Source organism: Bubalus bubalis, chromosome 15 (assembly GCF_019923935.1).
Source record: "Bubalus bubalis isolate 160015118507 breed Murrah chromosome 15, NDDB_SH_1, whole genome shotgun sequence".
NCBI classification, from domain to species: domain Eukaryota; kingdom Metazoa; phylum Chordata; class Mammalia; order Artiodactyla; family Bovidae; genus Bubalus; species Bubalus bubalis.
In genome coordinates this window covers 5,883,599-5,910,836 of record NC_059171.1, presented here as the reverse complement: position 1 = coordinate 5,910,836, position 27,238 = coordinate 5,883,599, and the positions used below count along the sequence as shown (strand labels likewise).

Genomic DNA, 27,238 nt, shown 5'->3' with positions numbered 1-27,238 from the left:
GGGTCAGGAAGATCCCCTGGAGGAGGGGATGGCAACCCACTCCAGTATTCTTGCTGGAGAATCCCATGGACAGAGAAGCCTGGCGGGCTACAGTCCATAAGGTCGCAAAGAGTCAAACACGACTGAAGTGACTTAGCAGGCACACACTTAAAATACACGTAAGTACTGCTGCTGCTACTGCTACTGCTAAGTCACTTCACGGCAGCCCACCAGGCTCCCCGGTCCCTGGGATTCTCCAGGCAAGAACACTGGAGGGGGCTGCCATTTCCTTCTCCAATGCATGAAAGTGAAAAGTGAAAGTGAAGTCGCTCAGTCATGTCTGACTCTTAGCAACACCATGGACTGCAGCCTACCAGGCTCCTCCGCCCATGGGATTTTCCAGGCAAGAGGACTGGAGTGGGGTGCCATTGCCTTCTCTGAAAGTACTGCTACATACCTGATTTTTTAATGTGATAATGAATTTTTTATTGAAGTACAGCTGATGTGCAATATTATGTAAGTTATAGATGTACAGTATAGTTTCATCATTTTTAAAGATTATACTCCATTTATAATCATTTTAAAATAGTGGCTGTATTCCCAAGTGTACAGATATATCCGTGTAGCTTATTTTATACATAATAGTTGATACCTCTTAATCGCCTATCCTTATATTGCCCCTCATCCTTGCCTGTCAACACCAGTAACCACTAATTCATTCTCTGTATCTCTGAATCTTTCTTTTCTGTTACATTCACTAGTTGGTTGCTTTTTTAGATTCCACATATAAGTGATATCATACAGTATGTCTTTGCCTGACTTATTTCACTGAGCATGATACCCTCCAAGTTCATCTGTTGATACAAATGGCAAAATTTCATTCCTTTTTATGGCCACTTAAAATGTATACCCCACTGTACACATATACGCACACACACATCATAACGTGTTAATCCACTTACCTGCTGATGGACACTTAGGTTGCTTCTGTACCTATATATATTCTTTAATATGAGCATTAGAGTGACACTGTATGAGTAGGGAAGTACTATTTCCATCTTATAGATGAGAAAACTGTGGCTCAGAAGTGTTAAAAGTCCACAACCATATTTTTTTATGACAATGTATTCTCAGTCTACATAGGTATACTTAACTATCAACATGTCTGGAATTTAACTGCTAAATACAGTCTTAGTTAATCACTTACTTTGTACCAGGAACTGTTCTAGACACTGGAGATATAAAGATGAGTAAGACACGATTCCTTCTTCCACGGAGCTCATAGTCCAGTGAGGAGACAACCTATAAACAGATAAACGGCTTTCAGCGTGACAGTTACTAAAACAGATGCAAAATGGCAGCCACCACATCTGGGCACACGAGAGGAAGAGGGTGATTCAGTCAGGAAGAGGCTCACAGGGAAAGAAACCTTCGAATAAACTGTGTTAGAGTGCAATTCTTCAATAACGAATCACAGAAAATATGGAGCATTCGGAGAACTGTTGTAATACTGGTGCAAAGGGAGGAGGCCCACAGGCAGACAGTAATCTAAACTATAAAGAACCCTATGGGATGGTTCATATGGTATCCAAAATAAACAAAGCACAGTAGTTTAAAGTTTAAAGCTTATCCTGAAGGTAACACTGATAGGTTTCCATAGCAAGAACTGCATTTTAGAAGAATACTTTGGTAGAAATGGGTCCAGATTTAAAGTAACAAGTTCATCTGAACCCGACTGGGTATGAGAAGGAGAAAGCTCAGCATACATGTAAGATCTCTGACAGATGATTATGGATAGCTGAGTCTTAGAAGGAAGGAGGATTCCACACAACTAAAATGTCCCACTTTGTTATCTGGGTGGACAACGGAGCCATAACCAGGACAGAGAACAGAAGAGGAACGAATTGTGGAAGACAACATGCCACAGAGTTTTCAAAGGCCAATTCTGCAGTCAGACTATTTGAATTTCATTTCCAATTCTGCCACTGAAACAGCTGTGTGACCAGGCATGGCAAAAGGAAAAAACAAAGTTTGAGTTTTAACAAACGTTTGAGTGAATTGGTTACTCATCCAAATTAATTTAGGTCATAACATATATGGCTAGTTATATGTAAGCTGATTACGTCCAATTCAATCCTTTAAAAATATCACAGAGTTGTATAAGAGCTCATTACTATTCAACTGCCAAGAACAGCAAGAGTCCTGAATGTAGATAATAAATGACATTTCCAGTCCTCCAAGGTTACAGACCTATCAACGCCTCACTCAGAAAATATATCTTAATTGCCTGCTTACTTTAAGATGGCATTCTTGAGTCAGAAGCAAATTTTTTTTTTTTAATCCAACAGATCTGATTCATTTTGAATACTATGCACAGCATTACGGACTAGAAAAGGCAGAGAAATATCATCATGTATCCATCTGCCTGGATCAATTAATAAATATACTTAGTGACTGCCTAGTCTATTAAAGTGGGTATGGCAAGGACACAAAAGTGGTTCCCGTTTCCACACTGGTACTCTAGTTTGAGGACGTTAATACACAGGTAACATCCCAGCAACAAGACAGGATGGTACATATCAGCTGATAAAGAAAGTTAGTCCAATGGACGTGGAACTTGAAAGGTTAAAAAGCCATTTAGGCAACAAAATTTAAAACTCAATGAATTTTAACAATGAATTAAAATTTAAAACTCAATGAATGTGGCAAAGATAAAGACAGACCATCCAGGCTGAGTCCTGCTTCTTGGGAACATCTCAGTCCTGGGTACATGGGGACCCTAAAGGGTAACCTTAAAAAACAATGCAATGGCTCTAACTGCCGAGATAGCTTTTGGATGTATCTCAAGAACATTTCACTAGAATCCTGATATAATAAAGCACACTTCTGTTAGATTTTACAGTTTCTGTAGGACCGAAATATTCAGAAAGGAAAGATCCATTTTATCTGGACTACATATCACCAGGCCTCAGTTTCAAAGCCCAGGTGACTGCACGTGGGCAAAGGGGAGAGGAAGGAGGAAAACCCTTCTCAGTACCCAGTTCCTTTCAACTTCAGAATCGTTCCCTTTTATCGAACTCTCCGAATGATCACCACCACGGTCTCCTAGGATTCCGAGATTACTTACGCCTTCCCGAGCGGCCTCTGAACACAGTCCTGCGCCTCCTCCCAACTTGAGGTCGCCGCCCTTGCTCCAGCCTCGGCAACCCTGGGTCTCGCCCCCTTCTATCTCACCGACGGCAGGGGTGACCTCGTGCCAGGCTCCAGGAGCTGCGTCCTGTCCACAGAACTCGAGCCCCTCGGACCCCCAGCTCTCCGCCAGCCGAGAGCACCCCTACCTATGTCTGCATAGCACTTCCCAGTTACACATTCACATTCCCATCTCAAGGAAACAGGCAAAGTACAACCATTTCAAATTTAACACTGCAACATTAACATTATTCTCTTTTGATTGAGTTGAATTTTAATTTTTAAAAATTTACCTATTTTTAATTGAAGGATAATTGCTTTACAGCCTTGGTTTCTGCCAAATATCAACATGGTACCTGTATGTCCCCTCCTTCAGGAACCTCCCTCCCCATCCCACTGCTCTCAATTGTGACCGAGCCCCGCGATCCTGGAGTCCTAGAGCAAATTCCCATGGGCTATCTGTTTTACATGTGGCAATGTATGTGTCCAAGTTACTCTCTCCATACGTCCCTCCCTCTCTTCCTCAGTCACCCTGTGTCTGTAAGTCTGTTCTCTATGTCTGTGTCCGCATTTCTTCTCTATTTCCTACAGGGCTTTCTTCCCAGGAGCCCTCAACCACTGTGCCTTTTCCTCTACCTTCAAATAAACTTGGTGCTGAGGTCTCAATGTGTACTTTTAATTATTTGGGATAGAACCTAGAAGATTTCTTAAAAATTTACTTGTCCACACTAACCTCTGTATAAACTTCACTGATTAATCCTTTAAAAGCAAAACACAGGAATTTCACCCTCCTGATCACATCTGCAAGTGCCACTGAGTGAAAATAATGCTTTTGACTCCTGTAACTCCAGTGACTTGAAGAGCACTTGCAGTATCTGCCAGACAATGGACGAACGAAGACCAGCATCCACAGGAGCTTTTTATCCTCCAACTGTAGTCTGGGTGTTTTGTTTTGTTTTTAATCTAAAAGTGCCTATTTAATCATAGGATCTAATAATCACAACTTTCTCTCTTCTACCTTTCTGCATCTGCCTTCCACCTTTCTGTACTTGCAGTAAACTTCAAAGTTTATTTTAGTGCCCAATACATGCCAGTTTATGGGAAGAACACAGGAGGGGTGTGTGTGTGTGTGTGTGTGTGTGTGTGTGTGTGTTTAATGAGGAAAATGTATTTATCCTCAAAATGTCGAATTTCCTAAGTCTGTATTAATATCCAACTCTTATTATCTCCACCCAGTTTCAGATTTTCACACTATGTGACCACCATGCTCTCAACTCACTCTGTGTAATCAATCTACTCAATCAGTTACCTAATAAAAATTTCTTTTCCTTTCTCAAATTTTCAAATACTTGTATTGTTACTGCATTTCCCTTGCTGTAACAGTCAAAAGCCTCGCTGAATTTAACCTTGTACGTGAAAGTGAAGTTGCTCAGTTGTGTCTGACTCTTTGCGACCCCATGGACTGTAGCCTACCAGGCGCCTCTCTCCATGGGATTCTCCAGGCAAGAGTACTGGAGTGGGTTGCCATTTTCCTTCTCCAGGGGAATCTTCCCGACCCAGGGATCAAACCCGGGTCTCCTGCATTCCAGGCAGACGCTTTAACCTCTGAGCCACCAGGGAAGCTCATGCCTCCTCAAATTATCAGGACACACACCCTTATACCTACTGCCCATTAATTCCCTGCATTTTATTTCTTAGTTTATTTCCTACATCTTTACTTACTAAACCTCCAGTCAGCAAAATTTACAAGAGTTTCCTGTCCGTACAGAATGCAAATTCCTTCCCCCAAAAGCAATTAATAATCAACAACAGACTTTGTACTTCCTGGTGGCTCAGACCAGGAAGTAAAGAATGTGCCTGCAATGCAGGAGACTTAGGTTTGATCCCTGGGTGGGGAAGATGCCCTGGAGAAGGGAATGGCAACCCACTCCAGGATTCTTGCCTGGAGAATCCCATGGAGGGAGGAGCCATGGAGGGCTACAATCCACGGGGTTGCAAAGAGTCAGAAATGACTGAGCAACTAACACTTTTACTTCACACTAGAGGCTAAGCTAGCAGTAACTATAACACACAAAAAGTAAAGGACAGTTGAGAGATCAAATATCAAAGATATTTCCATTTGGAGCTGACAGAAATACTGAGTTTTGCCATTTTCCAAGTCAGTTCAGTTCAGTTCAGTCGCTCAGTCGTGTCCGACTCTTTGTGACCCCATGAATCGCAGCACGCCAGGCCTCCCTGTCCAACACCAACTCCCAGAGTTCACTCAAACTCATTCCATCAAGTCGGTGATGCCATCCAGCCATCTCATCCTCTGTTGTCCCCTTCTCCTCCTGCCCCCAATCCCTCCCAGCATCAGAGTCTTTTCCAATGAGTCAACTCTTCGAATGAGGTGGCCAAAGTATGGGAGTTTCAGCATCAGTCCTTCCAATGAATATTCAGGGCTGACTTCCTTTAGGATGGACTGGTTGGATCTCCTTGCAGTCCAAGGGACTCTCAAGAGTCTTCTCCAACACCACAGTTCAAAAGCATCAATTCTTCGGCGCTCAGCTTTCTTCACAGTCCAACTCTCACATCCATACATGACCATTGGAAAAACCATAGCCTTGACTAGACGGACCTTTGTTGGCAAAGTAATGTCTCTGCTTTTGAATATGCTATCTAGGTTGGTCATAACTTTCCTTCCAAGGAGTAAGCGTCTTTTAATTTCATGGCTGCAATCACCATCTGCAGTAATTTTGCAGCCCAAAAAAATGAAGTCTGACATTGTTTCCCCATCTATTTCCCATGAAGTGATAAGACCAGATGCCAAGTCAGAGGTTAGTAAAAAAACAAAAGCAACACTACATTTACAGCAAACTTAATATAAAACTCTCAATATCTAGTAACGTTAGAAGAAACCCAACTCAGATCCTGTCAACAAGTAAACTTTCACTGATAGCAGTCCTTCAGTCTGGCCGATGGGGGTGGGAGTAGGGGGAAGAGAGTAACAACGATTGAAAATAAGAAACTATTTCCAGAGGCAAGTCTGAATTTGAACTTCTGCGTCCACATTTACTAAAAGACACCATAGCAGTAGTTGAGAGAGTGAATGCTGCAGCCAGATTGTCTAGGTTCAAATCCTGGTTCCACTACTGGCAAGCTCCCTTACCCTACACTGCCTCAGTTTTTATATCTATAAAATAATGGCACCTACCTCATAGATTTATTAAGAGAATTAAATGGGTTAATATTGACAAATGGCTAAGAAAACAGTCTGGCTTACAAAGGCCTAATAAGTAAACTGACATAACCTTCAACAAGTAACTTAACCTCTCTCAGCAGCAGATGTCTTAGGAGAAATTACTATTGTATCAGCACTTTGTGAATTACAAAGTGATATATAAATACTAAATTATTAAGCACATAACACAGGAAAACATTACATATAAGACAATGACAAAGCATTTATAGAAAAATATAATCTTGCTTATTGCAATTCTATCAATAAATTTTTATGAACAGTGAGGTTGTTTTTAAACTCAACTCTTTGGCCTTCTGAGACACTCACCCCATCTACCATATTTTAAATAATTTCTGAGGGTGATTCTTATAAAAATATATTATGCAATACCCTGTCCTAGTATTGAGTCTCTGAAAATGAAGACTACCCTCCTTTCCAAAGTGACTGAGTACCTACATATTTTTCACCTCCTAAATATACTCTCTCCTCCCATTTATACCCTCTTCTTTTCAGCCATCAAATCGACCTGAGGCTTATGTTATTTAAAAAAACAAGAAGACAATAAAAAGAAAGACCAAATGCTTTGATCAAATAACCTCTTAAAGGAAGAGCCAACCTTTCTCACCTCCTGCTCACTTCTCCACCCATGTGGTTTGGCTGCCACCTCACCCTCTGCTGAAACATCTTCCTCTTCTTCCGTGACCAAACAGCTACCTCATACCCACTCTCTCTTGCGGCTCTCTGCACCGTCAGATGGGGATCCACTCAATAAACACGGACTGGGCCTCCACACGCTCCCTATGAAATCCTGACTCAGGCCTCTAACCTTTCCAGTAAAAGACAATCAATTTGCCATGGGACAAAACAGAGCTGATCAGTAAACAAAGCAGGTAGCAGGTATCTGATAATCAAAGTAGGTATCAATAATCAAATCAATAATCAAAGTAGGCGTCTTTTAACACTTCTGATTTAAGTCATTCAGCATATAAATCTACTAATGCATGTTTTCAGGTAGTGTGTTAGACACTAGGAATACAAAACTCATCTCTGATAGGCTCTTTGCCCTCAGTGAGTTTATAATTTCGCCATAAAAACAGACAAGGCAATAAGCAGCGTCAAGCTGACAGGGTGGTGCAGAGAATGCAGCAGAAATACAGAGGAAGGGCGGGCTTCCCCAGGAGCAGTGACTCAGTGGTAAAGAATCCGCCTGCCCATGCAGGAGACGTGGGTTCAGTCCTTGGGTTGGGGAGATTCTCTGGAGAAGGCAACGGCAACCCACTCCAGTATGCTCGCCTGGGAAATCCCACGGACAGAGGAGCGTGGAGTGTTACAGTCCACGCGGTCACAGAAAGTCAGACACGACCTGGTGACTAAACAACAGCAGAGGAGCATCTAAGTCAGATTCCGTGGGACAGTGACGAGGTGTCTGGAAAGGCTTCTGAGAGACGGTCAACAGCGGAGATGAGCAGTGCAGGACTCCTTTGTCAGGCTGTCCATACGAGAGGAAAGAGTGCTTTCAAGCCTTCTGTACTCAGAGAAGGCCACCAATGTGGACAGCGAATACATCACTGATTCCACTCAGGGAAGTTTGTGGAGAGTGAGTTTCAAGAGATGAGCCCTTAAGGAAGCGAGAAAGAAGCTGCCCCTGAAGAGTACTGAGAAAGCCACAGAGCACCAGTGCATTTTCATCAGGGAAGGACTCCCACTCTGGAAGAACTGCTCTAACAGTGTTGTGAGGGGAGCCTGACAGTGAGCTAGGCTGGAAAGGGACTAAAAACAGAGGAAGCAGCAGCAATAGTAAGTCCAGAATCTGTAATAACTGGTGGACTAATCAGATGCAGGGATAAAAGAGATTACCTCTCACCATCTCCAATACCACCTTCTTCTCCAAGCTTCATGATTTCTCACCTAGACTGCAGCACGTGGTCTCCCTGCCCGCCTCTTGACTCCTCCTCTCATGTCATATGCTTGCGTGCCCCTCACATCCATCCTCGATCCAGTGGTCAGAGCGAGCTTTCCAAAGCAGGATCATCGCAAAAGCTCTTTTGCTCTCCAAAGGTCTCTCATTCTAACTCCACTAAACCCAAACTCAAACCTGGCTCCATGTGACCTGCTGCCCCTACAACTCGTACCTCTCTCCTCCCCTCTTCTCTGTTTCCCCTGCTCCATCTGACAGTCCCTCGGCTACCTTCTCAGCCTCAGGGCTCCACTCAAATATAATCCATCCGAAAAGAATCTCCAGTTAGCCCAGGCACAGAAAGAGCCCCGCTCCTTCAACTCTACCACCTCACCCTATTTTATCTTTCCTAGTAATTCTCATTTATGTTCAGTTATTTTACCCTCTTACTTCTATCTCCAACCTTGTATCTACCTGCAAGGGCAGAAATTCTATCTCATTCATTCCCAGAACCCAGGCTAAAGCCTGGCTGAGTGAAGGCCCCCCAAAATTATTACTGACCAACTGAGACAGAGCTCAGAAAATAGATGCTAGAGCTAAATGTTCGCATGACATCCCACAAGCAGGAGCTCAAGAACCAACGGAAGCCACCTGCTGCAACAGGTGGTCTTTCACCCAGGAAAGGCCACTGGCATACAATTAGCAGTACAGATAGCACCTAGCGAACAGCAATATTGAAAGGCGGAACGGTAGATGAGGACTGTGCACAGAATTGAAAAAAAACAAAAGTTTAAGAATTTGAAGGAGAAGAAGAGTGGCTCAGCCCAGCAAGTACTCCAGTAAGATCCGTAAAAGAGAAAACAGTTTACTAGACTACAGGGATGCCACCAGACCCTCAGCAAGGGCAATTTTAACAGAGTGGGAGGTCCAGAAGCCAAGCTTCAGAAGCAAATCAACAGCCAGAAACCTCTTCAGATGCGTGATAATAAAGGAAAAGAGATGCAGTCTTAAAGGGAGGGGTACATAGCTTTATTTTTGAAGACAGAAGAGACCTGAATGTGCTTTCAGGCAGGAAAATGCTGACGTCACAGAGAAGACAATGACTGCTAAGGCAAGATCTCTGAGAAACACTGGCTGAGATTTAACCCAGAGGCAGAAACACAATCCTTACAAGTGAGACTAGAGAGAAAAGAATGGGTGAAAATGCAGGTACCTCCGATATTGGAAAGTTAAGGAGGGGATTAACTGCCAATTCCCTCAGTGAAGGAGGCACTCTGAGGCACTGGGGAATACAACAGTCAATAAACGCAGACAACAATCCCTGTTTTAAGAGGGACATGGAGGTAAGGAACTCAAGGCAGACAGCAGCGCCCATCCCCGCATGATTTCCTTTCTTTCCAATTCACCTTCACAGTTCACGCCTACAAGTAAAGCCATGGCAGAACTGCTTAGAGCATAGGGTCTAGACGAGAAACAGGTCTATTCTAGCTACTAACAAACTATAATATTGTGGTTATTCAGATGCATTAAGTATACACAGTCTCTGCCACCTCTGTTCATTAAAATTCAGCTAGAGAAAATAACTGGTTTTCTCAAAAAAGAAAAGAAAAGCTCTTTATCCAAAGCTCCCTAATGACACATTTCTAATCCACTACCAGCTTTCCTCAACCGAGCTGCATGCTCGGTTTGCCAGGGGATTCTGCCAGTGGGCCCCAAGTGCTTCTCACAGACACATCTGGGCACCAGTGACTTCCTACACATTATTCCTACTGCTCATCTACGTAATTTCTAATCATCCCACAAGATTCAGCTCAAGCAAACATAGCACTGTAACCGTGTTTTTTCTTTATCTACCCCCACTACACTGGAAATTTCTTTATTAATTCTCATCTTTATAATTCCAGTCCCTGGCCCACTGCTCAGCCCTTACTACACACTCAAAAAATGTGTGTTGAATGAAGATTCACAATGAATGAAATATTTAACCTGTAGAAATGGTAAAAGAGTGGCTATGTTAAACAGTATACTTATATAGCATAGAACTGAAACTTTTAAATTAAAATATTAAGGAAAATCCAATACAGGTGGGACCATAAACCACCTGTACCCCCTCCCATCTTGGCCTGGATAATTCTGAGTACCAAGTCCATGTGCAACCTTACCAACATGACAGCCCACAATAAAGTCTCAATTAAAAAACGTTCAATACAAAAGTAGAGGATAATTGTTACCTAAAATGTTCATTTGACTTATTAAATACTCAAATATCCAAAAATATATTAACAAGAGAAGAGCTCATGAAACTCAATACTTTCTGTCCCTAACTATTCAGAATAATTCAGAAGTCATAAGCAAATCCCCAAATCATACATAAAGCAGACTCTGAAAGCCTGGGGGAAAGACAGCTACTTAGAACACGGTACAGATTTTCCCAACAGAAATGCTGTAAGTGCTTGTGAGATGCCAAGACCAAGCTACAAGAGCCTAGCAAACCCATAAGAGCCAGACCACTCGTTATTACGTCGGTGCAAAAATAATTGCGGTTTTGCATTGTTGAACTTTGTCATTTGATAATGGATTACATTCTTCAGTAAATGTGGTTATGTTATACATCATTTTAATGCTCATTTCTCACTTTATGTTTTTTTTTGCTAATGACTATTACCTGCCATTTAATTGATATTTATTTTAGACTACAGAAATGATGTTAGACAAAAAGCAAATTGGAGTGATTTTTTTTTTAATTTGAGTTCAAAATGGGTCAGAAAACAGCAGAGGCAACTTGCAACATGAACACATTTGGCCCAGGAACTGCTACAAACACACAGTGCGTGGTGGTTCAAGAAGTTTTGCAAAGGAGATGAGAGCTTTGCAGATGGAGATCACAGTGGCTGGTCATCGGAAGTGGACAATAACCAAATGAGAGCAGTCATCAAAAAAAGTTGATCCTCTTACAACTACCTGAGAAGTTGCCGAAGAACTCAACCTTGGCCATTCTACGGTCATTCCGCATTTGAAGCAAACTGGAAAGGTAAAAAGCTCAATAAGTGGGTGCCTCGTGAGCTGACTGAAAATCAAAAACATCATCATTTTTGAAGTGTCATCTTCTCTTATTCTACACAACAACAAACCATTTCTCCATCGGATTGTGACATGCAACGAAAAGTGATTTTATACAACCGGCAATGACCAGCTCAGTGGTTAGACCAAGAAGCAGCTCCAAAGCACTCCCTAAAGCCAAACTTGCACCAAGAAAAGGTCAGTGGTCATTGGTCTGCTGCTGGTCTGATCCACTATAGCTTTCTGAATTCTGGCGAAACCGTTCCTTCTGAAAAGTATGCTCAGCAAATCAGTGAGATGCTCTGTAAACTGCAATGCCTGCAGCCGGCATTGGTCAACAGAAAGGGCCCAATTCTTCTCCACAAGGATGTCTGACTGCACATTGCACAACCAACACTTCAAAAGTTGAATGAACTGGGCCACGAAGTTTTGACTCATCTGTCATATTCACCTGACCTCTCACCAACCAACTTACCACTTCTTCAAGCATCTCAACAACTTTTGGCAGGTAAAACGCTTCCACAACCAGCAGGAAGCAGAAAATGCTTTCCAAGAGTTTCTCAAATCCTGAAGCATGAATTTTTATGCTACAGCAATAAACAAACTTACTTCTCAACGGCAAAAATGTGTTGATTGTAACAGTTCCTATTTTGATTCATAAAGATGTGTTTGAGCCTAGTAAAACGATTTAAAATTCACAGTCTGAAACCATAATTACTTTTGTACCAATCTACTACTGTCCACAGAGATGTTTCAGAGCTTCCACAAAAGCTTATGTGTATACATATGCAAAAACGAAAGCAAAATTCCAAAATAAACAAATGACATTGAGAAAAAAAAATACCAAAAGCACTTTGCAGTGCCTGACACATGATAAATATTAGTCTTTACCCTAAATTATAGCTATTTTCCCCCAAGACCTTTGATTTCAAACTTTTGTGTTAATCAAATACTTTATTTTTCTCACTTCATTCTAGACTGTAAATTCCAGGAATGCAGAGAACTCCTCACCTATTCACCATGCCTCCCTCAAAGCTTGGCACACAGGAGTGCTTAATACTATTTAGATAATTATATTTGGATACTTACTGTCAATAAAATGAATCTTAAAAACAACTAAGTAAACTACAGGCGTAAAATCAAATAGCTTTATTTAGTTCTTAGGTGCTCTCTTAAGTGAACTACAGTACTTCTCAAATTGATTTTTTTCCCCTTTTAAAACTACTTCCAAAATGAAGGAAAAAAGGATAAAAATTCATGTAGAAAACACTCCTTTATTTTTTACATATAAAAATTCATGTACAAAATACTCCTAGGAGTCACCAGCTTAGCCAACACTGCTTGAGATAAAGTCTCACTAAATGACTGAATGAGACAGGGCATCAGAACTTCTCTGGCCTTGTAATCTTATTAATTCAGAAATGGAGGACAGAACACATGGAGATTTTTCTAGCTCAGAACTGCTTGACTACAAACACTGCCTATTTCATGAAAACAGAGAGTAGCAATCATCCACAATCTTTACATCAACTCAACTCACAACTGTTTCCATTTTTATACTGTTATTTTCCTCCAATATTGATTATTTTTACAAAGTTGCAATCAAAGCCGTACAAATCATTTTATTTTCTAACTCCCATCTCCCACTTACATATAGTAAGAGGTACTGAATACAAATTTGACTGAGTCCTTGGCCAACATCAGAGAACAACTTAATTGATGCTTGTAGTTTTCACAGTATACCTTTGGCAACAATTTTCTAGAAGGCCACAAGATGGTGATATTGCTCTCTAAAAGAAAGTGTTAGTCACTCAGTCCCATCCAACTCTTCGTGACCCCATGGACTGTAGTCCGCCAGGTTCCTAAGTCTATGGGAATTCTCCAGGCAGGAATACTGGAGTAGGTAGCCATTCCTTTCTCCAGGGGATCTTCCTGAGCCAGGGATCGAACCAGGGTCTCCTGCATTGCAGGCAGATGCTACACATTCTGAGCCACCAGGGAAGCGCACCTTTTAAACATATAATCGAGTATCTTATACCAACTTTCCAAAATACTAATAGTTTTCCTCCACTTCCAAGTAAAGAATATTAAAATGTCTGTACTCTACCTACTAGAAAACATTAATGAGGAAGAAAATATACTCATCAAATTTAGCAGCAACTATTTTGATTTTCAAGGCAACAGTTACGGTCCTTAAAAACATAGGACTCCAGAACTATTATTGTGTCTTCTATCACACGAATCTTTCCTTCGCGCCCTGCTCCATCCCCTCCTTCAGAACACTAAAAACAAAAAATGAAAAAAGAAAACATTTTTACTTATTGACTAAGACTCTGATGCTGGGAGGGATTGGGGGCAGGAGGAGAAGGGGACGACAGAGGATGAGATGGCTGGATGGCATCACTGACTCGATGGACTTGAGTCTGGGTGAACTCCGGGAGTTGGTGATAGACAGGGAGGCCTGGCGTGCTGCGATTCATGGGGTCGTAAAGAGTCGGACACAACTGAGCGACTGAACTGAACTGAACCTTATTCTAACATAAGTCAACTAACATTGACTAACATAATTATTTAAAAAAAATTCTTTTACTATTTTAAAAGAATTGATACTAAAATGTATTTCCATCAACAAAGGTAAACTACACCAAAATGCAAATGACATAGTTTCTAATCTGCACAATTTCTCAATTTCTTACACAATATTATGCTTGTAATGGCCAATTACCAAACCTTTTTTTTTTTTTTTAACCAAAGCTTTTCAAGCAGAAAAATGTTAGCAGTTGGTCATTTTCCCTACACCCTACTGAGTATCAGTAGAAGGCTGGTTTCCCATTCCTGTGGTGCATGAAGTCAATTAAAAGAAAAATCAAATAACAGCATCTTAAAACTTGGGTTCTAAACCTATAGAACCAATTTAAGATAATACTTAAAAAAAAAAGCTTCATAAATATACCCCCCTAGGCAGCAGAATAAGATGACAGAGCGTGGCTACATGAGATTGGCAGCTGGGCAGCACTTATGTGGGGCACCTAAATGACACAGAAACGTGGCCAATCTTAAACCTGGAATCTGAATCGTCAGGTCTCTGACTCCAAAAATAGTAAAAATCACAATGACCATTTATTAGGTTCCTATTATTTGTCTTGTTATGTTGCAAAAAAAAAAAATCCCCAAAACTATCTCTAATGTCCTTCACAGTCTTTACTATTTCTTCTAGCAGGTAAGGAAAATGAGGTTTTAGGAATTTAAGTAAATTGCACGGGGTTACAAAGGGTTACAAAGTCAGAATTTTGAACCCAGATCTCCTGGGCTCAAAGCCAATGCTCTTTCACTACATTTGTGTTACAAAAAGGATAGTAAAAAAAGAAATGCTGAGTTAAACCCAAGACTGAACATGAATAGTCTCCTATATCAATCTGATGTTCTATTCTTTTCTATTTTATCACTTAAGCAACTTTATAATAGGGTGGTTTTGTGGGGCTTTTAAGCTGGGTCACTAAAAATGCTTTCCCTTAAAGCTCAAAAAGTACTTTAAAACAAGGAATGTGTAAAAAGCATAAACACATTAACAATGAAGAAGGTAGACTGCTGGGACTGTGTTTAATAAATCATTTCCATGTATTCTGGGAAAAAACATCCAGGCCAACGTAACATTCTCACTCTGCAAAGATCAAATTTCATGTTAATTACATCATGTAACATCTCATATTTCAAAATGATAAACATTTCCATCAATAATCTGTCATTTCTTTCAAGTGCAGTATTTTAATAATATGTGCCTATAAAACTTTCCTTCAAATTCAAAAATGTTAAAAGCCTGGTATTTTTCAAATACACAGTATTTGCTCTGAAGTAGCAAAAAGCACCGAGTCACCAATCAGAGCCGAAGCTGAGGCTGAGAGGTGATTGAGAGAACCGCTGAGGGACACACAAAAAGGTTCCTAATGTCAAGGCCAAACCCAGGCCCGCTGCTGAGGACAGCACTCCTCTGCCCTGCACTGGTCACTAGACAGCACAACCCAAAGTGACGTTCACCCCACAACACGGCCTGCCGGTCTCTAAATACATGAAGGCTTCTAAGTTCCCAGCAGGTAAGCAGCCATGGAGATCTGCTGGCTCTCCAGTTCCAAAGTGCCAGCTCCTAATGTGAGAAGAGCATGCTGGATAATGTCAGCAGAGTCCAAACTTCAATTCTCCTACTCGGTTGTATTCACCACCCTCTCTGAGGCTTGGTTTTCTTATCTGTAAAATGAAGATATCAACTTAACTTTTGTGAAGGGGAAAAGTGTTAACATTAACTCTAAGAAACTGGAATTGTTTCCAGAATGAAATAGAGAAGATGTCTAATAACTGTTAACTTCCTAAACTGGTAACTCCCATCACCACCACCACTCCAATACTCTCAATTAGTCTGAGAAACTCCACTATTTTTCTGCCATATCAATACTTCCACAACAGCACAGAGGACAGCAGGTTGAGGAGCATGTCCATCACATGACCATGTTGCAAAGAGATACAAAGCAAACTGCCCACATCTGTAGTAAGGATCAGATCAAAACCACACTGAATCACTTGAAGGTACATAGTACTGCAAAACTCTCTACAATTACATGATTTCAAGATACTTTATGGCTACTCCAGTAACAGAACACAGTGCTAATTTACTTTTTTACAAAGAATTTTAAACCAGGCTGCTAAGTATGAACTTTCAGATATCCCCATTCTTACAAACTTAACTTCGTAACTCATTTGGCGACAAAAACCGAACTGACCTGAGCTCATCTGACAGCAAAATTTGATCAGATGTGTGACTATCTACTGTCCTCATTTATCCATAACTAAACATTTGCCAGGGAAAGTATAGAGTGCTGCCCTAAGATTTTATTGGGGTTTTATATAACAAAGAATATGGAGTAATTACACATTTCTAAAATAAAAAAAAAAAGAATTATTTCTATAACACATTTGACACCAAAAACAAGGTATAAACCCATCCTAGTGAATATTTACTCAGTACTGTCAGGTGTAAGTCATGCAATAAATCTACAAATAGGTATTGTTATTACTATTACCATTCTACATGTGAATACCCAGTTTACATACACTGAAACTAGGGCCTAATCTAAGGCCATCTTCACCAAGGTCACTGTGCCGTGTGTGCTTAGTCTCAGCCGTGACTGACTCTTTGCAACCATGGACTATGGAGCTCGCCAGGCTCCTCTGTCCATGGGGATTTTCCAGGCAAGAATACTGGAGTGGGTAGCCTATCCCTTCTCCAGGGGATATCCCCAACCCAGGTGTCGAATCCGGATCTCCTGCACTGCAGGCCGACTCTTTACTGGCTGAGCTACCTGGGAAGCCAAACCAATAAATAAGTGCCAGAACTGAAGTCTAGGCTTGTCTAACTTGAAGGCCTAAGCTCTTAAACAGTTTAGCTAATACTTTACAGGAAAATTAAGTCACAACAAAAGTTTTTAAAACAAATTATAATTACCAAAAACTTCTAATGTAGCACACTGAAATTCCTGAGTATGATGTACACTTTCCTTTCTGGGTAGTCACATCTAAACATCAACACATTTCACAGCCTGAAGGACAAAAAGAGATGAGTTTATTGTCGCTTTGCTTCCCAAAGAACTGGTCAGTCAGTGGAAACAGACAAAAACAATAGGTTCTTTAAACAAATGCCAACTGATCCTTTCCACTGAAATTTAGAAAGAATCATGGGTTTAGCATGTTTTTTAACCACAAAATGTACTAAGACGATAAAAATAAGGTTGATACGTAGCTTAAGTTTTTCCGGGAACAGCCCCAATGTAAAGACCTGCTGTTCCAACGAGAGAGAGGATCACAGGACTGAGGAGGGTCACAGTCACACAGACGCAAGTCGTCAGGACCACTGCTCTGAACACAAGTCAGAGAAAAGAAGCTTCAAGGCTTTGTTGTTGTTTTTTCTTTTGGATTGATAGATTTAAAATTTAAACTTTCTCTCACGACTTTCTTCTCAAATCAATATCCTTATTCGAAGCAATGGCTTTTCTCCACAAAAGACACATCACGGCCCCATTCAAACTACTTTCTACCCAAAAGAAAAAATTCCAAATTAAACACACTTCATTCAAAATCTCCATTTCTGAGTAGCTTAATTTCTCTTAAGTGAAAAGCAGTAAGATTACTGGATAAATATAGTATCTAACTTAACTGTTTCAGCTAAGGCAGTTTTTAAAAAAGAAATACTTTCATTCATAAAAACATATTTTGTAGAAATATAGGGAAATTTTTTAAACAAGGAACCGTGATGGGTGCCTCTTTCAGGGTTACTTCTCTTGCCTGCTTCTCACTGTAATTACTATGTATTAGGTTTCTATAGGTTGCTTGGACCAAGTCCTTGACAATTTTCTTGCTCATACTCAGTCTTTCAGTTGTGTCCGACTCTTTGCAACCCTACAGACTGTAGCCCACCAGGCTCCTCTTTCCATGGGATTTTCCAAGCAAAAATACTGGCGTGGGTTTCCATTTCCTCCTCCAGGGGATCTTCCCAGACTAGGGATTAAACCCTCACCTCCTGCATTGCAGGTGGATTCTTCACCCATTGAGCTGCCTGGGAAGCCGGACAACTATCTGAAAGGTTCAGATGTTAAGTTCTCCTTGTATTTACATTATACATATGTATTTCTTGGGCTCCAAAATCACTGTGGACAGTGACTGCAGCCATGAGATTAAAAGATGTTTGCCCCTTGGAAGAAAAGCTATGACAAACCTAGACAGCATATTAAAAAACAGAGACATTACTTCACTGACAAAGATCCGTATAGTCAAAGCTATGGTTTTTCCAGTAGTCATGTACAGATGTGAGAGGTGGACAATAAAAAAGGCTGAGCACCTAAGAACTGATGCTTTCAAAATGTGGAGCTGGAGAAGATTCTTGAGAGTCCCTTGGACTGCAAGGAAATCAAACCAGTCAATCCTAAAGGAAATCAACCCTGAATATTCACTGGAAGGACTGAAGTTGAAGCTCCAATACGTTGACCACCTGATGCAAAGAGCTGACTCAATGGAAAAGACCGATATTTGCTGGCAAAGACTGAAGGTGGGAGGAGAAGCAGACGACAGAGGATGAGATGGTTGGATGGCATCACTGACTCGGTGGACATGAGTTTGGGCAGAATTCGGGAGATGGTGAAGGACAGGGAAGCCTGGTGTGCTGCAGTTCATGGGGCTGCGAAGTCGGACATCACTGAGTGACTGAACAACAATTTATTGAACCCTACAGGTTAAAAAATGGTCTCAAAGAACATCAGAACCCCAAATTATCCATTCAGTTTATACCAACAGCTCTCAAACTAACTTGTACAAAATCATCTGAGGTATTTACTAAAAATGAAGATTCCTGAGCTCCACTAGGACCATACCACAGATATTGAAGAGTACAGAACCTACATTTAACCAATATGTTGGTAAACCAGACGACCATGATACAGGGACTGCACCTCAACAACTTATGACCTACTCTGTACTTCAGCCAATGACGTTGTGACCAGTTTCTTGTTCCCAGACTGTACAGCCAAACCATCACCAGCTGATATACTGCAGCCATGCTGAGTCAGTGTCTTTCTCAAATTCACTCTTAACCTTTTGGCAACTTATTTTTTAAGCTAAGAGGTGAGATTTGACATGCAGCTCTGCCTATGCCAAACTAAACTACATCTGTCCTTGAGAAATGAGTGGCTCACAGAAAATTTTCAACTTGTTAATAATAATGAATTGAGGGCAGTAAAAATGGTTCAAGGGCTGCTAATGTCCAATGGACCACATTTTCTTTCTGCTTTATAAATAATATTTCAATGAATCCTTACAAAAACTCAGCAGATTTTTTTCCTTTTACAGAAGAAACAACTGAGGTGCTTCTTCTGCTATTAACAATCACTGACAGAACTCAGGTGTGCCTGACTCTAAAGCTACAGCTCCTGACCCACATGCAGGAATGCACACCTTTAATTCTTAAACTGACTTTAAGAGCAGAAAGATCTAATTTATTTACTTCTAAGGTAAAGTAAGTATGCCCTAATTTATACAGAGCAAGCTCATTTGACTAATTCTCCTCCCCATACTAACTGAACACAAAGCGTGGTTCACCGTGGCAAGCTGGAGCTAAGGTACGACAGGAGTATCGGACTTCAAGTCAGGACGCAAGGCAGTTTGCTTCTACCCGTCCCGTGTGGTCCTAATTACGGGTATACTAAACAGCTATCAAAGAACTTGTTTTCCTTAGTTAAATAAAAAGCTATCACACCAGCAATTCTGTTAATGCTAGCACATTTTTAAACCACTCACGTAATTGAGGACAGGGAGGAGGGCCATAAAGAAACACCTTAAGGTAATTCGATCTACACCTTTCTCTGTGCCCTAGCTGCTCCTATTTATATAAATAATGTTTCTCAGTGTGTACACTCAATTACCAAGTTCTGCCCACAAGAGCCAACATCCTACTATACTCAGAAATTTGCAAAGAGATTTGCACCGGAGGCAGAAATCTATTCAAAATTTAAAAATGCTCCAAATCTACACCTAAATTCTTCAAATGAAATATACTGATTCATTATTCTATGCAGAAGCTATAATAACAACAAAACATACATTTATTTTCTTCATTCCATAGTTAGCCATAACATTACTTAGCATGTAACTCGAACTAAAAAAAAAAAAGATACTACTGAGATAGTGACAGTGAGATACAGGACTTTCATTCCAGTCTCCGTAAGGAAAGAATATTCTCTCCATTATAACACTCTCTCCAAGAAAGGGTGGCTTATCCTAAACTTTTCCCAACACTGCAAACAGACAATACTATTTGTGAGGCACCATTTTGCTCAAGGCTAGTTAAGGCCAGGAGCTCTGCTACCCCAGGTCTGACATCGAATCACAAGCACTAATGGATCTCTGGGATGCTGACTGGGATTTGTCTGATCCAAACGGTTAACCTGGGTAAATCACTGCTTCAGAGGGGCCTGAGCTCTGGATCTAGAACATTCTTACCCTGAAGTACAGCAAGTCGATCCTGCCCATTATGGTGGCACACTGGGTCAAACCCCAGAGAGCCCAGACTTTCTCTTCTTTTCTACCGCAGGACGACTGGCTATTCCCATCTGTGTAACAAGCCAAACACACTATCATTTGCACTTGAGACTCAGCTTTCCATCTGACAGGCCCAGACTCCAAGAACTGAAAGTACCAGGCAGCTCAAGTCTCAGCCTCCAAAACAGTTTTCCAGAAGCCCGATTCCCGGGATTCACGTACTTGTCTAGTCCCTTTCCCTTGAATCTGGGCTGGACCTGTGACCTGCTTTAACCAACAGAATGTGGCAGAAATAAAACTAGGCTGGTTCCAAGCCTATGCCTTCAGAAGTTCTGGTGGCTTCTGCTTTTGCACTCGTGGAAGCCCTAAGCCACTACGTGAGGCCAGCAATCCTGGAAAGGCCAATGGAGAAAATTGGCCCTGAGACAAGTCTGTGTGGTCAATGAGACAGAGGAAGAGACAGAGAGAGAAGACCAGCACCTAACTGAATGCTAGCCATTAAAGCTACCACCGGCAAAACCAGCACAACTGCTCAAGTGGCCCAGCCTGGGAGAGCAAGCTTGCAAACCAAAAACAAAAAAGGACAACAAAAAAGAAAAACCCCCAAAACCACCTCCCCCCCAAAACCTGGTTGTTTAGTCACTTAGTTTCACGTTTGTTACACAGTAAGTAACCTGAAACAAGGCTCCTCTGTTCCCCTTGTCTTTCTGCATCACTTGTTCAAAACCCAGAAAAAACGACAAAGGTAAATTATCACAATCCGAACTATTCACACAATCCCAGAAGACGAAGTTCGTGCCCTTCCCGCGGTCAGAACCTCCCCTCAGCTCCCTGAACCCAGAGCGCAGGCTCCCGGGCCATCCTCGCGGCCCTGCCTGCCCAGCCCTGAGCCCCTGGCCAGCCAGGCAGCAGGGACACCGCGGAGTGCTGTGAGCAAATGACAGGTTCCAGGAGAGTCAAGGCAGACGTTGGTCTTTCTTAGTTCAGTTCAGTGACTCAGTCGTGTCCGACTCTTTGTGACCCCATGAATCGCAGCACACCAGGCCCCCGTGTTCATCACCAGCTCCCAAGAGCTTACCCAAACCCATGTCCATTGAGTCGGTGATGCCATCCAACCATCTCATCCTCTGTCATCCCCTTCTCCTCCTGCCCTCAATCTTTCCCAGCATCAGGGTCTTTTCAAATAAGTCAGCTCTTCGCATCAGGTGGCCAAAGTATTGGAGTTTCAGCTTCAACATCAGTCCTTCCAATGAACACTCAGGAGTGATCTCCTTTAGGATGGACTGGTTGGATCTCCTTGCAGCCCAAGGGACTCTCAAGAGTCTTCTCCGACACCACAGTTCAAAACATCAATTATTCGGTGCTCAGCTTTCTTTATAGTCCAACTCTCACATCCACACATGACTACTGCAAAAACCAAAGCCTTGACTAGACAGACCTTTGTTGGCAAAGTAATGTCTCTGATTTTTAATATGCTGTCTAGGTTGGTCAGACCTAGACAGCAAATTCCTAACAAACCTTAGGAATTACCTGACAAATGGCTTTACAAAATATACGCCCCAAAAGTCATTTAAACATATGAATTTGAAATGTATCCTAAGAGCTTTTAAGGTAAATTTCTTTTTAAATGATAAAGCTTCTTACATACTGGCAAAAACTGTGAAGTATCATGATACACACTTTTGAAAATCAGATCCTGATTTATATGCTCCCAAAATACAAATCTTCATTTAAAAAAGCTTATAAAAGAACTTCTTCTGTAAAAACAGGTGAATTAAAACTAACAGATTTTCAAAAGGAAATTAATATCTACATTTCATCAATGTATTTTTCAGACAAGAAATCACCTTTTGCTTTTTCCTTGATAGAAGGATAACTACTTGTGATAAATACTTAAAATTTTCAAATTTACGTTACCAATAGCAACTACAATGAAGGTACCATTTTAATACAAAGGAGGAAACAGACAAGCTCAGATCTACACAGTAAAAAAAGTTTTGTTTTGTTTTTTTAGTAAAAAAGTTTACCACAGGTTCCAAACAGGTAAATTCAAATTCCTCACATAAAATCTTCAGTTAAATTTCCATTTTAGATGAAGAGTTGATGGGAAAAGAATACGGACTCAGGAACAAAAAGATGGGTTTTAGCTCTAGTTCTAATTTTAGTCACTTGCTAGCTTGCTTGCCATATATCCTGGAAACTTCACATTTTTTTACTTGAGCTTCACTGTCTTCATCTAAAAGGCAATTATTCCTGACACACCTACTGCTCAGTTGTCATGAGAATCAAATGATGACGTATATAACCCATGATGAAAAAGTGTAAAATACTGTAATATATAAAATATGATATTCTTCTTAGCACCAGCAGGGAGTAAAAAAACCACCTCTGTATGTGCTTTTTATCAGACATTTTTTCCTCCACTGTGTATTACCAGCTGCGTGTGTGGGTGCGTGCTAAGTCGCCGCAGTCGTGTTGGACTCCTTGCGACCCCACGGACTGTAGCCCGCCAGACTTCTCTGACCGTGGGGTTCCCCAGGCAAGAACACTGGAGTGGGCTGCCACGCCCTTCTCCATGGACTACTAGCTAGTTATTTCAATAACCACCACTAAGGCTAATTTATTAGTTTACAGTGCTTGTTATTACTACATCATATTTTTATAGAAAGAGTAAAAAAGATCCCAGCCTTTCTAATAATTATGGAATCAAAGTTTCCAGAGCTATAAAGGATACTGTGTAATAACTTACTCTGGTTCCCTACCAGGAAGACAATCCTATACAGGCAGAAAAGTCAACCGTTTACTAATAAAATTACACTTTAACCATAACATGCAGCATTAGCTACTTAATCCAAGGGAAAAAAAAATCACTGACTAGGTCTCCGCACTTCAGTATTCTGTAAAGTTTTAATTTTTACTTAATAAAGTGTTCCTGAATGAAGAACTATTCTCTAGTAGGAACACCTGAATATAGAAGATAAAAGTTCTTAAAAGTTCTTATTCCACTCACTTCCCCTCCAGCCCCACCTCTCCAACCCAAACTGAGATACAAAGGAAATAAATGAGAGCAGGACTGTTTTGGTATTCCTATATCCGATCTCCATATACCCAACTCACCTATCAGTCTCACTAGCTCCCCTGTACATAGAAAACAGGAAAGGTACAGATAGTCTAATAAAAATCTAAAACCCAAGAATCACAAAATGTTCAGAACTGGAAGGAACCTCCCAGTTTCCCTACTGATGAGGTCACTTAAAGATAGTGATTGCATTCAATTGATGGTAAATCAGTTGTACACATTTCCAGACAAGAAAACCACCACTGTCCATCAACTCCTGATTCTACTTTACCCATTCGCTAACTGAAACACTTGAGACAAATCACTTAACTTCTTGGATTAGTTGGTTCTGTAATTGAATAGTAAATAAGTTAGTCAAAATTCTCGGTAAGCGAAAAACCACAAGTCTAAGGAGATACTGTCACTAGATGTGCCTACCTCTCTACAGCAGAGGTTCTTACTGGTAATAGGAAACATTTGAAGGTTCTATTGTTTTAAAAGGTCCCCAGTAACTCTAAGCACTGCTCCCAACCCACCAGCCCATAGGTTCCATGAATGAGATTTAGGTGGTCCAGACTCCTCGAAAATTATCCACAAAGCACAGGTATATATGGAAATTTTCCAGGCTAGCAGATTTCTTTAGTTTCAGCAAGGGTTACTAATCCCTGAAAGGTTGAGAACTACCTGAGAACTACCGCTGTAAAGTAGGCTGAAGATAAAGCTTCTATGGATGTTGTTCAAAATGTACCATTATTCTCTCAACCAGCCTGGATCAGAACCTCAGTTACTTTACTTTCTTTTCTCTCTCATTATCAAATTCTGTCTATTCTACTTCCTTCCTCTGTCCCTACTACTGCCAGTAGAGTTGACACCCTGACACCTTTGACCACAGCAATGATGTCTGTTGTACCTCCAAGTTCTACTTCAATTCATGCTACAAGCTGCTGCCAGATTAATCCTCTGAAAACAAAGCTTTAATCATTTCCTTCCCAACTCAAAAATCATCTGTAAAACCCCCGTCACCTACTAAATCCAAGGTTACATGCCCAGCTTAAAAAGCAGCCCATAAACTGGTTGAAATTTTTACTTGAAGCTTTACCACCCATTATGCATGCATGTGTATTAAGTTGCTTCAGTCGTGTCTGACTTTCTGCAACCCTAGATTATAGCCCGTCAGGCTCCTGCATCCATGGGATTCTCCAGACAAGAATACTGGAGTGGGTTGCCATGCCCTCCTCCAGGGGATCCTCCTGACCCAGGGATTGAGCCCACATCTCTTATATTTCCTGCACTGACAGGTGGGTTCTTTACCACTAGTGCCACTTGGGAGGCCCCTTATATTGGTACTGCTAAGTTATATTTCATCCAAACATTCTTGCCTCTTCCCCAAATGTATGAACTCTGAGCTCTCTTAATCCCTTCTCTCTGCCTGGATTCCCAGCCTATCAAAAGTCTATAGTCATTCTTCAAACCAAAGATTTCAAAAGCCAGAAGCTCTATGAAATAACCCCTCTAATTCTCACCTTGAAATAAGATATGAGCTCTAACCCCTCTGAATCTGAATTCAATATGATTCAAATTCTTTTAATATTATGTATTAAAAGACAAATTAGACATTTGTGTACCGAACTTCCTGCCTAACTAGTCCTTGAAGGCAGAAACTGTTAACACCCTCATCTTTATATTCCCCCAAATACACTGCAGTCATGCAGTAGATGCTTAATAATCGTGTAAGGAAGTAGAAGAAATTTCAGCCTTCACAGGATAAGCAGATTATTATCTCTTGAAGGCAGAGACCTTACATGCAACATTCTAGCTTCCAAAAACGTAACCTTTTGTTACTGCCTTTCAAAGCCCCTATGTTGTAGGTCATATAAAGTTTTGCATTATAAGGGAAGACCCATTTGAAAATGTTAATAAGCTACCTGAGAAAGAAAGGTTTTCCCACATACTTTACAGTTCTCAATTTGAAGAGCTCCCAACACTAAGTTTTCAATTTAAAAAATATTAACTATTTATGAAAAGTGATCAATTCAGCCACAGATAATTATCTACTTTATGACTAAAAACAAGTCACATAAATAAAAGAATGCCTTCCTTCTTTAAAAGGTCCATTTCGCTTACATAATACATACAGACTTAATGAGACAGGTAGAGTGGATTTATACATAAGCATGAACCCTTGCAAAAATGTACATTCAACTGTACACCAGGTATTTCAGGCAAAAAACAAAAATCTAAAGAGAAGGAGGATAACTTTGGACTGTATCCTTTACACTACTATTGCCAGTAACATTTTAAAGCAGAAAACTCACATCTTTTGCACACTAGCTACACAGAGAGATAAAAACCAATTAAACAGGAAAAGAAAGCCACATGAAAGCCCCTGGAAAAAATTTTTATCCTGGAAGAGCAAAAATGCAAACGTAACAAATACTTTTCTTCTTTGGTGATGAAGGTTTCATAGAATCACGGTGAAAAAAAGGAAGCTCAACTCCGAAACCTATGGAGCAAAGAAAAGGCTGGCTGTGCACAAGACGGATGGTTTAAAGGCTGCAAAAAGCAATGGGCAGATGACAAAAAATTTTTAAATGTCTAAAGAGACGAAAAGGAGAAAGGTCCGAGTCACAATAAGATAAGGACGAGTAAAAATTGCAAGGTCACTGGGACCCAGCAGGTCACAAAGGTGGAGGTGGGGGTTGTGTTGGGGGGGGAGCCGCAGAGTCGGGGAAGAACCGGTGGCGATAATATGTCAGGAAAAAAAAAAAAAGGCGTTGTGAGGCGGGGACCCTCGCCTCTGGACGGCGGAACTGAGGTGGAAGCCGGGGCAGCGAGCCCCCGGACGAGGGCTCTGAGGGGAGGCGAGGAGAAGGCAGGGAGCGGGCGGAGGAAGCCCGAGGACCGCGGCTGCCGAGTCACGGAAGCTCCGGGCGCCCGTCTCGTCAGCTCGGGCCCGGACCCGCGACCCCACCTCAAAGCACTGCCGGCCGCCGGGCTGCGGCCGGGCCCCGACGGCCCTCGGGGGGTTCCCGCCCCGGGGCGGGCCGCGCTGGCCCCGGGCGCCGCCTGAGGGGGTCCCCGCCTGAGGGGGTCCCGGCCCGCGCCCCCGCGCCCCCGCGCGCCGCGGCGTCCTCACCCGGCGCGAAGCCGTCGGCTCCCGGCGGCCCCGGCGGCGGCGCCTCCTCCACAGGCGGGCGCCCTCAGCCTTCGGCGCCCAAAACCGCCATCTCTCAGCAGGCGCGGCGGCGGCGGCGGCAGCGACCCAGGCGGCGGCCCCGGCAGCCCAGGCCGCCCGCAGCCACTAGGAACCCGCTCGCCGCGCTCACCGACACCCGCCCCTCCCCCCACCCCGCCCCGGCCTCGCGCCGCCCCCAGCCGGCCCCACGCCTCCCCGCCCGGGAGCGCGCCGCGTGCTCGCGCAGCCGGCGCCGCTCCCCGAGCGCGCGCGCGCCCCGCCACCTACGCCCCGCGCCGGCCCGGGCCCCGTGCTTCCAAGTCCGGACCCGGAATCCGGCTCCCCGCGAGCATGCGCAGCGAGGGAGCGCCCCCCCCCCCCCCCCGCCCCCACCGCGGCCGCCTGTGGAGAACTCCGCCCCTCCGGGTCTTCGAGGCGGGCGAGGAAGAGGGAAGGCCAGCCAATGGGAGGTAGGGGGCGGGGGCCTGAGCCTGTGCAAGGGGCGGGGCCGCCGCCGAGATTTGGGAAGAGGCTTCTGGAAGCCAGACCTGGGTGTTGCGGGCTGGACTTTCTGGTTCGAGGCCG

At 42.3% G+C, this 27,238-nt stretch overlaps 1 protein-coding gene across 4 annotated transcripts in view; it reads right to left on the bottom strand.

The window, feature by feature from the left end:
* The window catches only part of WWP1 (WW domain containing E3 ubiquitin protein ligase 1), a 135,412-nt gene extending 108,596 nt beyond the window's left edge, over nucleotides 1-26,816 (bottom strand). For 3 of the 4 annotated variants that reach the window (XM_025264990.3, XM_044928513.2, XM_044928512.2), the window contains exons 1-2: nucleotides 26,615-26,816; nucleotides 1,187-1,281 (exon numbers count right to left, since the gene is read on the bottom strand). The gene's annotated coding sequence lies outside the window, so the exon portion shown is untranslated. The remainder of the gene's footprint in view (nucleotides 1-1,186; nucleotides 1,282-26,614) is intronic. The other variant, XM_025264989.3, reaches the window with a different exon arrangement.
* Between the last annotated feature and the right edge of the window lie 422 nt (nucleotides 26,817-27,238).